This window comes from Phoca vitulina, unplaced genomic scaffold (assembly GCF_004348235.1).
Source record: "Phoca vitulina isolate PV1807 unplaced genomic scaffold, GSC_HSeal_1.0 scaffold2, whole genome shotgun sequence".
In the NCBI taxonomy this organism is placed as follows: Eukaryota; Metazoa; Chordata; class Mammalia; order Carnivora; family Phocidae; genus Phoca; species Phoca vitulina.
In genome coordinates this window covers 61,316,438-61,333,722 of record NW_022589705.1, presented here as the reverse complement: position 1 = coordinate 61,333,722, position 17,285 = coordinate 61,316,438, and the positions used below count along the sequence as shown (strand labels likewise).

General features: G+C 39.0%; 1 protein-coding gene and 1 pseudogene across 2 annotated transcripts in view; one reads left to right on the top strand and one right to left on the bottom strand.

Moving 5' to 3' along the window:
* The window catches only part of FAF1 (Fas associated factor 1), a 514,999-nt gene that overhangs the window by 465,120 nt on the left and 32,594 nt on the right, over nucleotides 1-17,285 (bottom strand). The gene's annotated exons all lie outside the window — the stretch shown is intronic.
* LOC116647812 lies at nucleotides 9,466-10,773 on the top strand (annotated as a pseudogene). The gene has a single exon (XR_004302399.1). The product of XR_004302399.1 is annotated as a PDZ domain-containing protein 11-like (transcript).

The following is a 17,285-nucleotide window of genomic DNA, read 5'->3' as shown; positions in this document are numbered from 1 at the left end:
AAAGTCTAGATAAATCTTACCAATCTGAATCTATACTTCAGTACATTTTATAAAAACCAACAGTATGTTTTCTGGTATAGATATATTTTAAATATGTAAACTTAATGGGTTGTAAGACATTCACACCTTCAGTTTTTCCTGGTTTATCAGATTTTTCTTCCAAATCTTCATATTAGTTTGTATGACCACCAGATTTTAATGAGAAATGTATCCCCAACTACTCAGCATGGTGCCTAGCACATAGATGTTAAATAAATGAATAAATTAATGAAGAGAAAAAAATTTGACTATCTTATGGCTACATGTAATGTCACCTTTTTGGTGTCATGTATTTTTTCAGTGCATGTACTATATTGTCATCATATCTATACTATTGCATTAGGTCTGATTTGACACAGTGTGGTCTATTTCAGATGATACATGTATGAGTATACACTTTTATTTTAAATTTTGAAATTTTAGTTTTTTGATTTTTAAAATTCTAAGTTTGCAAATGCACTCACCTTACTGCCTTTCAATTGCTTTCCTCTCTCTCTCCATTAAGTGACTGGGTAAGAGGAAAATATTCAAATTTTATACAGCACTAAGTTTTTGAAAAATTTATGTCACTTTTTAAAAAAAGGCAAGTGGTATGGAGAGATTTTAAACATTACTAAAGTGAATTTCTATTTAAACTCAAGGGTCAATTTTTCTTTTAAAGAAATAATGTCGGGGCACCTGGGTGGCTCAGTCAGTTAAGCGTCTGCCTTCCGCTCAGGTCATGGTGCCAGAGTCCTGAGATAGAGCCACACACTGGGATCCCTGCTCAGTGGGGAGTCTGCTTCTCCCCATCCCTCTGCCCCTCCCCTCCACCTGTGCACTCGCACTCTCTCTCTCTCTCTCAAATGAATAAATAAAATCTTAAAAAAAAAGAAAATGTCAAACAAAGGTCAAAAGTTTCCTTAGCAACCAGATAAACAAATTCCTAACACAACATACTGAAATAGACTTTGTTTAGGTATTAAAACAACTCTCTCCCTATATTATTTTTCTCTCATCTTAATGCATTTTATATTAAAATTATAATTTTATAGTTATCTTATTCATACGAGTGCTTTGATAATATCATCAAGGAGGTAATGCCTACGTTGAGAAGACTGATTGTAACTCTGAGGTTATGGCCTTTGTGACCATCTCAGGCTGGCACAGGGACAACATGCTGACTACCAACAGCAAGACACACAGGTTCAAAGATTGGAAGACCACCAGGAAAAAAGGGAATGTGGCAAGCATGACACTGCTAGATGTGCTGGTCTCCATTATCTCTCCCCCCCACCCCCCAAGCCTGACCTACCAACATGCCCTTGCAGGTCATCTACAAGACTGGGGGCATCAACACCAAGCCCATGGGCTGAGTGGAATCAGCCTTTGTCAAGTACAGATTGGTAGTGACCTTTGCCCCCTGCAACATCATCCACAGAGGTCAAGTCTCTAGAGATGCATGCACCACAGGCCCTGCCCAACTACAGCATGGGCATCAACATGAAAAGCACTTCAGTAAAGAACATCAGGTGGCACAACAGGCTGCAAGAAACAGCCTGCCTTCAGAGGTGGGTACCTTTGTCTCTCAGGTAACCATTCTCAACCACTCCTGTCATATCACAACCACTCCTGGCACATCACAGTACTGCCACATGGCCCATATCACCTGCAAGTTTGCTGAGTTGTAGAAGATGACTAACTGCAGCTCAGGCAAGAAGCCTGAAGACAACTCAAAGCTTTGAAGTATGGGGACCCAGCTGGAAAGCTTCTCAAAGTGCCTGCCCCTTAGTCATTTTGCTGTGTATGACATGAGGCAAACAATGGCCATTGGGGTCATCAAGGCCATGGAGAAAAAGAAAGACAGCTGATGCTAACAAAGTCACCAACGTGGCCATGAAAGCAGCCAAAAAGTGAGTGTGTGACAGCTATTTTAAGTCCTTCAAGACTTGGAGCCTTATATAAGTACTGTTTACAAAGCAGTGGGTGTCCACTCTCAAGCACAAGACCATCACTACATGCAAGCTTTCAGAAGCACACTAGAAGTGACCAAAAAAGCAAAAGTTTAATAAGATGTCAAAATGAACAACATGTATGGCTTTCCTTGAAAACAAACAGAATTTCTTCAAACACACACAAATACATACTGACAAATACATGTATTTAAACAAAAAATGATAAAAATGGGGCGCCTGGGTGGCTCAGTCATTAAGCATCTGCCTTCAGCTCGGGTCATGATCCCAGGGTCCTGGGATCGAGCCCCACATCGGGCTCCCTGCTCGGCGGGAAGCCTGCTTCTCCCTCTCCCACTCCCCCTGCTTGTGTTCCCTCTCTCACTGTATCTCTCTCTGTCAAATAAATAAATAAAAATATTTTTTAAAAAATGATAAAAATAAGACACCTTTAGAGAAAGGCAGTCATATGAGTTGTCATGTATATGAAAAATCCCCCAGGTTCACAGTTAATCCTAGGTAAAGACCAAAAAAATAAAATAAAATCAACCCTTCCTTGCAGCAAAAGATAAAACCTTGAGCAGACTGAAAACATGAAGTTTGCCATGGCCTCCAAGTGAGCTTTTACAAACCACTGGCTTCAGAACTGCAAATAGTTAAGATCACAGGCAGAAGTTATAGCTATTCCTATAATCACTTATTTCCTGAAAGCAAAGGCCTTTTCTCTAACCCAGCCAAAATTTCATTAGCATCTAATTCTCTGTATTAAACCCCTTCCCGCTTAAAATGCCTAGAGGTCTATTTGTTATCTTTGTTTTTTACCATATTCTGATTAAGACAACAAAATGGGTCTTCCTTTTCAAATGACATTGAGTGACAGTTGTATGAAAAGCAAAAGAGCTTTAGTAAGCAGTATGCTCTCTTTCAAATTCTAATTTTGAAAAAACCATTCACCCAAGTCCCCCTTTAATTATCACCACCACTACTTCTTTTCCTCTCAAAAACAAATGGGTTTTTTTGTTTGTTTTATAGGTTTTTTTAAACAATGAGAATGACCCAACCACTGTCATGAAAAAGCTCACTGTCTAGCAGGGCAAATACATATGTAAACAAACAAAACTATAAGAGGATATCCGATCCAACAGTTACACTACTAGGTATTCACCCAAAGAATACAAAATTACTAATTCAAAGGGATACATACACACCAATGTTTATAGCAGCATTATCAACAATAGCTAAATTATGGAGGCACCTGGGTGGCTCAAATGGTTAAGCGGCTGCCTTCGGCTCAGGTCATGATCCCAGGGTCCTGGGCTCGAGCCCCACAGCAGGGAGCCTGCTTCTCCCTCTCCCTCCGCCTGCCGCTCCCCCTGCCTGTACTCTCTCTCTGTCAAATACAAAATAAAAAATCTTAAAAAAAAAAAAATAGCTAAATTACGGAAACAGCCCAAGGATCCACTGACTGATGAATGGATAAAGAAGATGTGGTATATATATACAATGGAACACTACTCTGCCATCAAAAAGAATGAAATCTTGCCATTTGCAAAGACATGGACAGAGCTAGAGAGTATTATGCTAAGCAAATAAGTCAGAGATAGACAAATACCATATGATTTCACCCATGTGTGGAATTTAAGAAACAAATAAACAAAGGGGGAAAAAAGAAAGAGGCAAACCAAGAAACAAACTCTTAACTATAGAAAACTGATGGTTACCAGAAGGGAGGTGATTGGGGGATGGGTTAAATAGGTGATGGGGATTAAGGAGTGCCCTTATTGTGATGGGCACCAGATGTATGGAAGGGTTGAATCACTGTATCATACACCTGAAATTAATATTACACATAAAAACTTCAAAACAACTTTAACAGTATGCAAAATGTGTAAAAGAATTTTTAAAAGAGAGTAAATGACTGAGAGAGAATCAAAGAACTACTTCCCAGAGAAAGTAGTCCTTGAATAGGCTTTTGAAAGATGAAATGGGAGTTTCCAGGCAGAAAAAAGGTAGAGAATACTCTGTACAGAGAAAGCATCATGGATGCGTGAAATTATGGTATGTTTTGGGGGAAGTAGGTCAAAATCAAGAACAATGCACCTACATCTTAGTTTCTAATACTATTCCCCCATAAAACGAACCAGGGTTCCTTGGAGTAATGTCTGATTCTAGGATTGGGACAGGCTATATTGAAGATTAGCCTGGAACACCTTGCAGTGCCAGAGAGCATGTAAGTGTTCAAATACAAAACACACACACAATGATAAGGATATGTAAGAAGAATGAAGTCGTTCACTGAAAGACCATAGTCAAAACTGGGACATTCAAGCGACAAAATAAATTGTTACTGGATTATAACCCAAAGTATAAAATAAATATGCATGAGTTCTGACTGATACACACACACGCGCACAAATAAATAAGAGGCAAACCCCCCATGTAGAATTCCAAATAATTTATGTAGATACTCAGCCTTCACAAAGACGGAGTGTTACTCCTTACTCCCTAAGTGTGGGATGCACATAACGACTTCCTTCCAAAGAGTACAGTATATAAATGGGAGGGAGGGAGTAACTTTACAGTGGAAAAACTTAAACTTTATCCCAGCCAGGTGGTCAAGGTCAGTATCAACAATGCTGTCATGTGAAGAAAATGGTAATCTATCTCTGTGGTTTTCCTCCCGAAAAACCATTATTCCAGTCTAATCATGAGAAAAACATCAGACAAATCCTAACTGAAGGACAACCTGACAAGGACTCTTGAAAATCATCAAAATCATCAAAAACAAGGAATGCTTGAGAAACTATCACAGCAAGAGGAACCTAAGCAGACAACAACTACATGTAATGCAGTATCCTTGATAAAATCCTGAACAGAAAAGAACATCAAGTAAAAATACTATATATTGCGTAATATCTAGGTTCTAAATGTTCTACTAGTTACATTTATATCGACTTTATATTGAATGTAACAGTTTGGTTTTGAAAGCACCTTCCAGGCCTGGAAGAAATGCTTCCTCATTCCAATTAGCTGTTCTCCCCCTTCAGTTTATTGATGACTAACAAAAATGGCTATGCTCTGTGAGACAAAATTAACTTAATAAATCAAGTATAAAAGTTGCTTTGGTGAATTATAAATGCTGTAAATTAATAATCAAAGTTATCTGCCTCCCTAAGTATTACACAAGGAACTAAATTATCATTCAAAAGCCCAAGAAACCAATAAAAGGCTAGGATTCTAGTCAAATTATTCATAGCCTTTTGAGTCAGATATAGAGGTGTCTGTTCCAGATGGTTTCTTCTCTTTCACCCTAAGACCTACAGATAAGATAAAAAAGTTAACTATCAGCAAACTCAACTGACATAATTCTCAAACTAGGGAAATGAGGCCAATGGAGAACATTCAAAATCATTTGGAACTCCCAGCATAACTCTTACCCATTCAGGGCAAACAAGTTATTTATTATAAGCCAAGCAACTTACATTATCTCATTAAATCTTCTCAACAACCCTAAAAAGTGGATACCGTTATATCCATCTTAACAATGAGAAACAAGTTTCAAGGAGGTTAAGATTGTAAATGCTATGTTCTGTGTTCTTTACCACAATTTCTTAAATTCCAGGGGGGAATAGTGGCAATGGTACACGTCAGATTTGAGAGACATTTCTATTCACAGTTTACACAAATTGAACCCAATACTTTTGAGGCAACTGTAAGATTTTCAGGATGTGCTGTCCATTGGTTAGAAACATGGGCCTAGAATTTTATTTTTGATAGTCATCATATGGGTCGTAAGGGAAGCCACTGGCATGGATGACATTACCCAAGTGGGAGGGCTGAGAGAATGGTATTAGTTTCCTATTACTCCCTTAACAAATTACCACAAAACTTAGTAGCTTAAGGCAACACAAATTTATTACCTTACAATACTGGAGGTCAGATGTCCTAAAAAAGGTTATCAACAGGGCTGCTTCACTTCTGGAGGCTTTGAGAAAAAGTGTTCACTTGCTTCTGGAAGCTACAGGCTTCTGGAGGCTGTCCTCAATCTTCGGAGCCTGGTCTTGCATTACAAACCCTTTCATCTCTCTGCTTTTGTTGTCAAGTCACCTTCTCTCTAAATTTGACCCTCTTGCCAAACCCTTAGAAGGACCCTTGTGATTATATTGGGGCCATCTGGATAATGCAGCATAATTTCTCCATCTAAACATCCTTAACTTAATCATCTTCAAAGTAGCTTTTGTCATGTAAGGTAACACATTGATAAACTCTTGAGATTGGGATATGAACATCGTTAGGGAGCCATTATTCTTCCTATCACAAGAACCCTAAGAAAAATTTAAGATGAAAGACATTTTAAAGGCTTCCTTGTTTACTGTAACAGAACTACCACTCTCCCACTCATTCAGACATAAACTTTAATCATCTTTCAGTCACTCCTTCATAACTTCTAATCCCTTTCCTATTCAGTCACCTAATTTTGATCACTGTTTCTTAGGGATTTTTTTTTAAAATTCACATCTATTCCACTCCATATCACTACACTCATTTAGATTCTCAGTACCAAACATCTGAAATATTATGATAGTGTTATAGTACTCTTTGTGTTTTGTATTTTCCTCTTTTGATCCATTCTACCCACCAATATCGGATTAATCTTCGTAAAATACTGTTTTAACCATTTCACTTTTTCTATTGAAAAATATTCCATGTGGGTGCCTGGGTGGCTCAGTTGGTTAAGCCTTCAGCTCAGGTCATAATCCCAAGGTCCTGGGATCGAGCACTGCATCGGGCTCCCTGCTCAGCAGGGAATCTGCTTCTTCCTCTGAGCCTCCCCTCTGATTATACTCCCTCTCTGGCTCTCTCTCTCTCTCTCAAATAAATAAAATCTTTTTTAAAAAATCTTAAAAAAAAAAAAGGAAGAAAAAAAGAAAAATCTTCCATAGTATTCAAAGCCTATCTATAGTCTGGCCTCCGCAAACCTATTCCACTTGACTACAGTTAATTTTGTCTCCCAACATATGACATACATATGAACCCTATGATTCCCATTTTGATTTTCCTATCTGTATTGTCTATCCCTTCCTTCCTTAACCTTATCTTTAAGAATGAGCTATCATTTGTCCATCACTATGTAGCTCTCTTCCTAACTTCTACAGTATTTAGAATCTACATGACACCTGACAATTAGTATACGCAACATTATAAACTTCTTTCTATGTATACAGCATGGTGGTTTCAGATGCTGTTTTCTCAAATTAAATTTTCCCAACCAGTTCTCTTTCCCCTTTCAATTGCCAACTGAGATTATCTTGTTTGACTGTTACTAAGCTACTCAACAGATAGAGATCTTGTTTTACCCCAGAGCAGTAATGCAGCTAAAAATGGAGAAAGAAGCAGAAAAAAGATGGCAAATCTCAAAAAGAGTATGAGGTAGTCTGAATCTACATTCTTTGACAGGCAAGGAAATGTGATTTTCATGTATGTTGCATGACCATCTCTGTGGATAGCTGGGGCTTCAGCCACCATACTGGAACCCCCTCCCTAGAGGACTCCCACTGAACAGGAGTACTCTAGCTTCAAGATGCTTCAGGATATAATGCTGGTAATGGGACCTGGGCTATAAAAAGACCTGTATAATATATATAGTAACTGAGGACCTGTCCTATTTCTGAGAAAAATCTCAAGGGATGAGACTACAATCATAGCTATTACTCAAAGAAGAAAGTAGGGCATATCTTAGGGCCTATGACACCAAAGAGAGGGAGCACCTAGTGAGTTAATTTGATTTTGACATGATGATAGAAGGGCTTATACAAGTGTAATCATATTTTGGTTATTCTTTCTCTTTCATATATTGTTTTTTCTGTTACTGCTATTGTTGTTGGAGGTGCTAGTAATTACACTAAACCAATGATTATCAAAAGAAACTTAGTATTTCTCAGTCATACAGAAATGAGGCTATCATATTTGCCACATGGTATGTTGTGGAAAGAATCTGACAAGGTGAGGAGCCTATACAGTTAGTTTTTATTCACCTAGTGATTTAGAATTAGGAGATAATGGTGCCTGCCACTTGTGAATGGAGCTCTTTCGGTTTTCCCCTACTCCTCTGATGAGTGTGTCAGAAGGCAAAAAAATTACTACACATTTGTAACCAAGTAATTTATCCTGGAAAATGTTCCATGTCCACTTGAGAAGAATAAAATTTTGTTGCTTTTTGGATGGAATGTTCTGTACTGTCTGTTAGGTCCATCTAGTCTAATATGTTAACCTTAAAGGCCAGTGTTTCTTTATTTTGTCTAAATAGTCTATCCATTGACGAAGCAGGGTATTAAAGTCCCCTACTATTATTGCACTGTTGTCTATTTCTCCCTTTAGGCCTGTTAATATTTGCATTATATATTTAGATGCCCCTATGTTAGGTGATGAGTATCTACAAATATTATATCCTCTTGTCAGATTCATGCTTTTATCATTATATAATGACCTTCTTTGTGTCTTCTTAAAGTCTTTGTCATGGAGTCTATACCCCGGCTTTCTGTTTCCATTTGCATGGAGTATCTTTTTCTATCCCTTCACTTTCAGTCTGTGTGTATCCCTAAAGCTGAAGTGAGTCTCTTGTAGGCAGCATATAGTTGGGTCTTGTTTTTGTATCCACTCAGCAACTCTGTCTTTTGATTGGAGAATTTAGTCCATTTACATTTAAAGTAATTATTCAGGTGCAGACTTACTGCCATTTTGTTAATTGTCTTCTGGCTATTTTGTAATCCTTTTGTTCCTTTCTTCTTCTCTTGCTCTCTTCCTTCCTGATTTGATGATCTTCTCTAGTGGTGTACTTAGATTCCTTTCTATTTTTCGTGTATCTACCATAAGTTTGTGCTTTATGGTTACCATGAGGCTTACATAAAACATATTTGTAACAGTCTATTTTAAGTTGATAACAACTTAAGTTTGAATGCATTCTAAAGTTCTACATTTTTACTCTTTCCCCTCCTACATTTTGTTTTTAATGTCATAATTTATATCTTTTAATCTTGTGTTTCCATCAAAAAAACTACTGTTGCTAGTTGTTTTTACTATTTTTGTCTTTTTAATCTTTTTTTTTATTTTAAATTTTTTTATTGTTATGTTAATCCCCATACATTACATCATTAGTTTTAGATATAGTGTTCCATGATTCATTGTTTGTGCATAACACCCAGTGCTCCATGCAGAACGTGCCCTCCTCAATACGCATCACCAGGCTAACCCATCCTCCCACCCCTCTCCCCTCTAGAACCCTCAGTTTGTTTTTCAGAGTCCATCGTCTCTCATGGTTCTTCTCCCCCTCCAATTGCCCCCCCTTCATTCTTCCCCTCCTGCTACATTCTTCTTCTTCTTTTTTTCTTTCTTAACATATATTGCATTATTTGTTTCAGAGGTACAGATCTGAGATTCAACAGTCTTGTCTTTTTAATCTTCATACTAGATTTATAAATGATTAATCCACCACCATTACAACATTAGATTATCCTGAATTTAATCATATATTTACCTTTACTGGTGAGATTTATGCTTTCATGTTTTCCTGTACTAATTAACTATCATTTCAGCTTTAAAAAGTTCCTTTAGGAGTGGAGCCTGAGGTTCCTGAGGCCTATGGGGCCTTGCTGGAGATGGACAGCCAGATTCCTTATGATGTCTACCCCTGGGTCTTCCTGCCTGCCTATGAGAATCCCCCAGCATAGATTCTGCCTCTTGAGAGGGTATATCACCCAGACTACAACAATGAGTTGACCCAGTTTCTGCCCCAAATTGTCACACTGAAGAAGTCCCCTGGAACTCAGTTGGGATTTAATATCCGAGGAAGAAAGCCCTCCCAGCCAGGCATCTTTATCTCCAAGGTGATTCCTGACTCGGATGCACATTGGACATCAGGAAGGGGACAAAGTCCTAGCTGTGAAACGTGGATTTCCAAGACACTGAGCACAGCAAGGCTGTTGAGACCCTGAAGACCGCCTGCGAAATCAGCATCCGTGTCCACTTCTTTCCCTACAATTATCATCGTCAAAAAGAGAGGACTGTACACTAAAGAGCTGCAGCCCATAGCCCTCCACATGGAGTCTTCTAAGACAAGCTGGTTAGGCCTCAGGGAAGCCTCTTGGGAACCTCTACTCTTGGCCCCATCCTGGCAGAGCTGCATGGGGAGGATGGGGACACAGTGAGGCCCTGCCACCAAGCCAGCTAGCCAACTGCATTACCCAAACTGTACTGCACTTCTTGTTCCCTCATTCTGTAGGTGAGCTTCATTCCCTGAAACGGGACGGATGGAGATACCTAGGTATAGCCTGTGGAGAGCCCAGCTAGAAAAGGCAACTGACGTTTACTGAATACCACATGCTAGCCAATTACACGTGTCATATCATTTTCATCAGAGTCTAGAAACCAATAGCAAAAAGGATCCTGGGGCCCTTCCATCACATCCCATCATTGTATTACCAGTCTCATACACTCCGGAGACTCCCTGGGACTGTTTCTCTCCCCCCTCCTCCTATCCTCTCCCCCAAAAAGTAAACGGCAATGCTGGGGGGAAAAAAAGAAGTTCCTTTAACATTTCTTGTAAGGCCAATCTATTGGTGATAAAATCCTTCAGCTTTTGTTGTCTGAGAAACTCTTTATCTCTTCTTCAATTCTGAAGAATAGTTATGCCAGGCAGAGTATTACTAGTTGGCAATTTTTCTTTCACCACTTGGAATATACCATGCCACTCCCTTCTGGCCTACAAAGTACCTGCTGAAAAATCTGCTTACAGTCCTATGGGGGAGGGGGGGTGTCCTCTGTATATAACAAGTTGTTTTTCTCTTTTTACTTTTAAGATTCTCTCCTTACCTTTAACTTTGGCAATCTGATTATTATGTACCTTGGTGTGGGTCTCTTTGGATTAACTTATTTAAAACTCTCTGGGTCTGGGGCGCCTGGGTGGCTCAGTTGGTTAGGCGACTGCCTTCGGCTCAGGTCATGATCCTGGAGTCCCGGGATCGAGTCCCACATCGAGCTCCCTGCTCAGCGGGGGGTCTACTTCTCCCTCTGACCCTCTTCCCTCTCGTGCTCTCAGTCTCTCATTCTCTCTCTCTCAAATAAATAAATAAAAATCTTTAAAAAAAAAACTCTCTGGGTCTGGATGTCTGTTTCCCACCCCAAGTCTGGGAAGTTTATAGCCACTATGTATTTTTTGTTAAGATTTTTTATTTATTTATTTGGGGGGGGAGAGAGAATAAGAGAGAGAGAATACAAGCAGGGGAGAGGAACAGAGCGAGAGGGAGAAGCAGACTCCCCACTGAGCAGGGAGCCTGATGTGGGACTCGATCCCAGGACCTCGTGATCATGACCCGAGCTGAAGGTAGATGCCTAACCAACTGAGCTACCTAAGTGCCCCTTTTAGCCACTATTTCTTCAAATAAGTTTTCTGCCCCTTTCTCTCTTCTCTTTCTGAGAAGCCTCATAATGTAAATACTGATTTGATGTTGTCCCATAAGTTCCTTATCTTCACTTTTTCATTCTTTGTCCTTTTTGACCCTCTAACTCGATGAATCCACTGCCCTGTCTTCAAGTTTGCTGCTATCTTCTACTTCATCTAGTCCATTTCTGAATACCTCTATTGAATTTTTCAGTTCAATTGTTGTATTCTTTAGCTCTTTTGATATCTCTTTGGTACTTTATTATATTTTCTATCTCTTTGTTGAAATCCTCACCTTGCCATGCATTGCTGTCCTGACCTCAGTGAGCATCTCTATGACCATTATTTTGAACTTTTAAAAAAAAATTTTTTAAAGATTTTATTTATTTGAGAGATCGCGTGCATGCATGGACATGAGTGGGGGAGAGCGGCAAAGGGAGAGGGAGCAGACTCCCCACTGAGCAGGGAACCCAACAACACAGGGCTCAATCCCAAGACCCTGAGATCATGACCTGAGCTGAAGGCAGATGCTTAATCAACTGAGCCACCCACCCAGGCACCCCTATTTTGAACTCTTTATCAGGTAAATCACTTATCTCTGTTTCATTAAGATCTGTTCCTGGGGTTCTATCATTTTCTTTCACTTGGAATATACTCTGTTCATTTTCCTTGACTCTCTGGGCCGGTTGCTAAGCATTAGATGAAACAGCTACCCCTTCCAGTCTTGATGTAGTGGTCTTATGTAGGAGATGAACTTTATCTTTCAATCCTGCCATAGCTCTTGGTTGTCTCTCAAACTTTTATGATCATCCAAGCACACTTCTTTGTTCTTAATGGCTCCCAGTAGTTGAAGGTGTGCCAAAAACTGTCAGTATCCCAAAGGGGAGGATCTCAGCAGCCAGATGTAGGCTGATTAAGAGCTGGATCTTCAGGCAGCAGCTATTGAAGTGAGTAAATATATCTCTTTCACGAAAAGATTGGGGATGGGTATATCTGTCCGTACTGGGGTGACAGCCACTTAAGAACTGTTTCTTTGCTACCTTCCCAATGAACCCATGAACACAAGCCCTGCTGGCCACCAGAGCCAGGCTATCATCATACGTCTCCCTGGACAACAGCCACAAAAGCTGGGCTGCCAGCTGTGTGCACAGGCTCCTTTCGTGGATCCACCAGTGATATGGCACAAGGCAGAGAGTAAGCGTGAAGATGGCACCCATCAGCCTCCCCATTGTCTGAAGAGTAATGCAGTTGGCTCCTTGATTTGTGTTAAAATAAAAGCCTCCCCCTGAGACTGCAGTACTATAACATGCAAATAGGCCTCTTCCACAAAAAGTCTAGGCATTTCTGCCTGCTGCCTCTGTACGTGCCCTGGAGGATGGCTGGTTAAAAACTGTTTCTGTTTGTTACAGTCCTGTGTACTCATGAATGCAAGCCATGCTGGCCACAAGAGCCAGGCAATCAAGGGGCATCCCTGGTCAGTAGCTGCAAAAACCCTGGTGCCAGATGTGTGCGTGAGCTCCTTTCTGAGATAGTGAAGACCTGGTGCAAGGCAGAGGACGAGCAGGAAGATGGTGCCTGCTAGCCTCTGTGGTCTCTGGAGACTATTGCAGTTGGCCCCTAGATAGGTCTTAAATTAGAAGCCTACCCCCCAGACTGAAGCTTTTAAGAGGGGCTCTTTCATGGAAAGACTGGGTACGTTTCAGTCTGCTACCTGTGTGCTTGGCCCTGGGGGGTTAGCTACAGTAAGTCAACAAAAGCCCTTCAAGAGCTGCCTCTGAGTTCACTATAGCCTTGTGGGTCTCATGAACACAAGCCCTATTTTCTTTCAAAGCAGGATGTTTTGGGGGCACATCCCTCAAATGGAAGTCTTAGAAGTCGGGGCACCAGATGTGGGATCCAAAACCTTTTCGTTTCAGGAAGAAGCTGGGAGTTGTTCCTTCCCTCCCAGGTATGTTGCTAACCAGGAGTTGTTTTTTATGGTAAGATTGTTTCTCAGCCTCTCCTCATCTTTTTTGATGAATTTTATCTCATTTACCCAATGAGTAGGAGTCACTCAGCTTGTTTCCGTATTTCTTTCAAAGGGAATGTTTCCATATGTGGCTGTAGACTTGGTGTGTCCATGAGAATAGCTGAGTTGAGCCTCTTATGTCACCATCTCAAACTGGTAAACTACATGCCAATTCTAATCCTCATAAATTAGGTAAATACTGCACAGAGGAAAAAACTGCATCTAGAGTTCTGTCCAAGATATTGAGGCATACACACATACACGCGCGCGCACGCACACATGCCTATTTGTATATATATTCTCCATATACATATGTATATGGAGAATGGTTCTCAGACAGCAAGACTGCTTTGATACTTAAAACATTTTTCCACAGACTAATTCTAGAGTCTTTATTCTTTCTCCCTACCATACTGCCTCTTAGGAAGAATACTTATAAATCAACAAACTTTCAAAGTAAAATAAAACAAAAAACTTTAACTGGTATGTTTCATACATTGTTGGGAGAATTTTAAATGGTAAACCACTTTGAATAACCATTAGGCACTTTCTTAAACAGTTAATACATTACCTTATGACCCAGCAATTCCACTTCTAAGTATTTATTCAAGAGAAATAAAAACCTTCATAAAATGAATATCCACAAAAAGATTTATATAAGAATGTTAATATCAGCTTTATCCATAATAGTCAAAAAAAGAACCAACCCAAATATCCATCAACAAATGAATAAATTGTGATGTATTTGTACAATAGAATACTACTCAGTAGTAAAAAGGAATGCATTTCTGATTCATGCATCAACATGGATAAATCTCAAAAACATTATGTTGAGTGAGAATAGGAAATAAGAAAAACATATATGCTATATGATTCCATATACATGATATTCTAAAGTAGGAAAAACTTATCTATGGCAACAGAAATGAGAATAGCAATTGCCTCTAGAGGTTGGAGAAATGACAGGAAAGGACATGAGGAAGCCTTTTAAAGTGACAGGAATGTTCTATATCTTAATTGGAGTTATGATTTCATGAATATACTTTTATTGACATTTATAAAACTGTACTATTAAGATCTGTGCATTTTATCTTATAGAAGTATACCTCGACAACAACAAGAAAGGGTAGTATAAGAAAAAAACTAATGAAGGACAGGTCTTATTTCACTTCATGCCTTCATTTACTCATTCAACAAATATTTATTGAGCATCAACTGTGTTCTAGGTTCAGGATATACAGTGAATAAAAATATAGAAAATGTTGCTCTCATTACACATGCATTGTAAAGGGGTGATACAGACAATAAACAAGATTTAAGTATTTTAAATACACACATATTTAAGATAATGATAAATTAAGGATTACAGCAGGGAAGGGGGATATGAAACATTGGGAAGGGATTGAAATTTCTGATAGAGTGGCCAAGTAAGACCAACATTAAGAAGATAACTTTGAGGGACGCCTGGGTGGCTCAGTCGGTTAAGCGTCTGCCTTCAGCTCAGGTCATGATCCCAGCGTCCTGGATCGAGCGTCATGTCGGGCCCTCTGAGTGGGGAGCCTGCTTGTCCCTCTCCCTCTGCCTCCCCTATGCTCTCTCTCTCTCAAATAAATATAACCTTTAAAAAAAAAAAAAAGGTAACTTTGGGGCTTGTATCTATGACTTGATTTTGAAATATGATTGAATGTGGCATTACGACAATTCTGAACTTAGGCCTTTAAGAGTTTCTGCTTGCCCTCTTCTATCTGTATTCATCACAGATGTGAACCCAGATAATCACTGGGTTATCTGTAGTCCCTTAAGAGGATGACAGAATGAATATGCATGTAACATATCTGAGCTCCAACCTGCTCAGGAGATAGTCCAATAAGACCTCAAACATGAAGCAGAGCAACCCACACAAACAGCCTAGATCAGTCAACTCACAGCAAATGCCTGAATGAAAGTAAGTAATTGTTTTAAGCCACTGAATTTAGGGTGGTTTGCTGTTCAACAATAGCATCAGTTTGGAATGAAATACTATTTAGGATTTACATTTTAAAAAATACTCTAGCAGGCCACCTGGCTGGCTCAGTCGGAAGAGCTTACAACTTTTTTTTTTTTATGTTACGTTAATCACCATACATTACATCATTAGTTTTTGATGTAGTGTTCCATGATTCATTGTTTGCGTATAACACCCAGTGCTCCATTTAGTACGTCCCCTCTTTAATACAGCTCTTGATCTCAGGGTCATGAATTCAAGCCCCATGCTGAGGCTAGATATTACTTAAGTAAATAAACTTAAAAAAAAATAAAATTAAAATTAAAAAATACTGTAGCAGTACTATACAATTATAAAAAGGAATGAGCAACTGTTCCATATATTACAATGAAGAGACTTCCAGAATATACCCTTGAGTGAAAAAAAAAAGCTGTAGAAAAGGTGGTGTACTGTACTATCATTTATTTAAGACTGATAAGAATATAAAAATATAAACATACTCACTTTTACTTTTTTCAATGGGAAAATAAAGGACTTTTTAATGTTAAAAAAGGAGGAAAAGGCAAAAGGGAAAAGAAGTTAGACTTCTTTGACTATACTCTGATGCGTAGATTTCACTTTGTAACCATGTAAATACTTTATTTAACAACAAAAGATGTTTAAAGGATTCTCAAAGATAGAGTAACATGCCTAGTAACAGTGACTCTGGGTATGGAGCCTGCTTAAGAATTTTCCTTCTGCCTCTCCCTCTGCTCTTTCCCCTGACAAAAAACCAAAACCAAAACCAAAAAAAAAAAAAAAAAAAAAGCCATTTATTTAAGCCTTTGGTATTGCTTAGTTGTGCTGAGAGTTTCCTACCACTCTCACTGAAGCCAACTTTTCAAATCTCCCAGTGGATTTCATTTTAGAGTCTACCATCCCAAATACATAGACGGTCCCACTTACATTACAAATGGTTCTAATATAATAGTTTATATTTCACTCTTCCCTATTTGAGCAAAGATGAATAGCCAGTTTCCAAATACCTACTGATACTAATGCACCCACCAACCAACTAAAAAATTACATCATCATTAGTAGCCTCGAAGCCTTCAGAGTGCTACTTCCTAATCACTTTCCTTTTTCCACTAAGTTAACTATTACCCTGAATTTTACCTTTATTATTATCTTGCTTTTCTTAAGAAAAATATATTCCCATGAATGGGTAAAACAACCATGAAACTCATTATGAACTAATAATATTTAGAAAATACAAGACTTATTATTCACTTATTCATTATATTTATTAAGCACCGATTCTATTCCAGGCTTAAGAAGCTCATAGCTTGGTCAGAGAAACATAACAGGAGTGATGGGAGGAAGGAAGAGGTAGAGAAGAAGAGAGGAAGTGGAAAGAAGAGATAAAACAGGGTAAGAGCAGTCATGCTAGGAAACTAAAATTAATTCATTTTTATTAAAACATAAATTTTTAATTAAGAATTGTGGAAAATGAAAGAAGAGTAATAGATGAGTTGTCTTCACATTATGAGAAAAATCAGATATATCCAAGGGATACTCAAAAGCAGAGCACTTAGAGGACTGGAGCACAACACAGAGCAGACTATTACTGTCAGTGCTACAATGGTAAGGACAATTTGATTTCAAGAAGGTCATCAACTTCAGAAAGAGGAGAGAGGCCTTGAGCAGCAACATGACAGGTCTCTATCACAGCACAGGGGGCAGCATAGTAGACAAAAGTGTTATCACTCCTGCATCAGGTTTACCTGGGATGCTTATTAAAAACACTGGTTTTTAGACTCTGCCTTGCACGACTGAATCAGACTTTCTGGAAGTAGGGCTCTAGTTTACTAACCACCTCAGGTGATTCTTATACTGATTAAAGTTTGA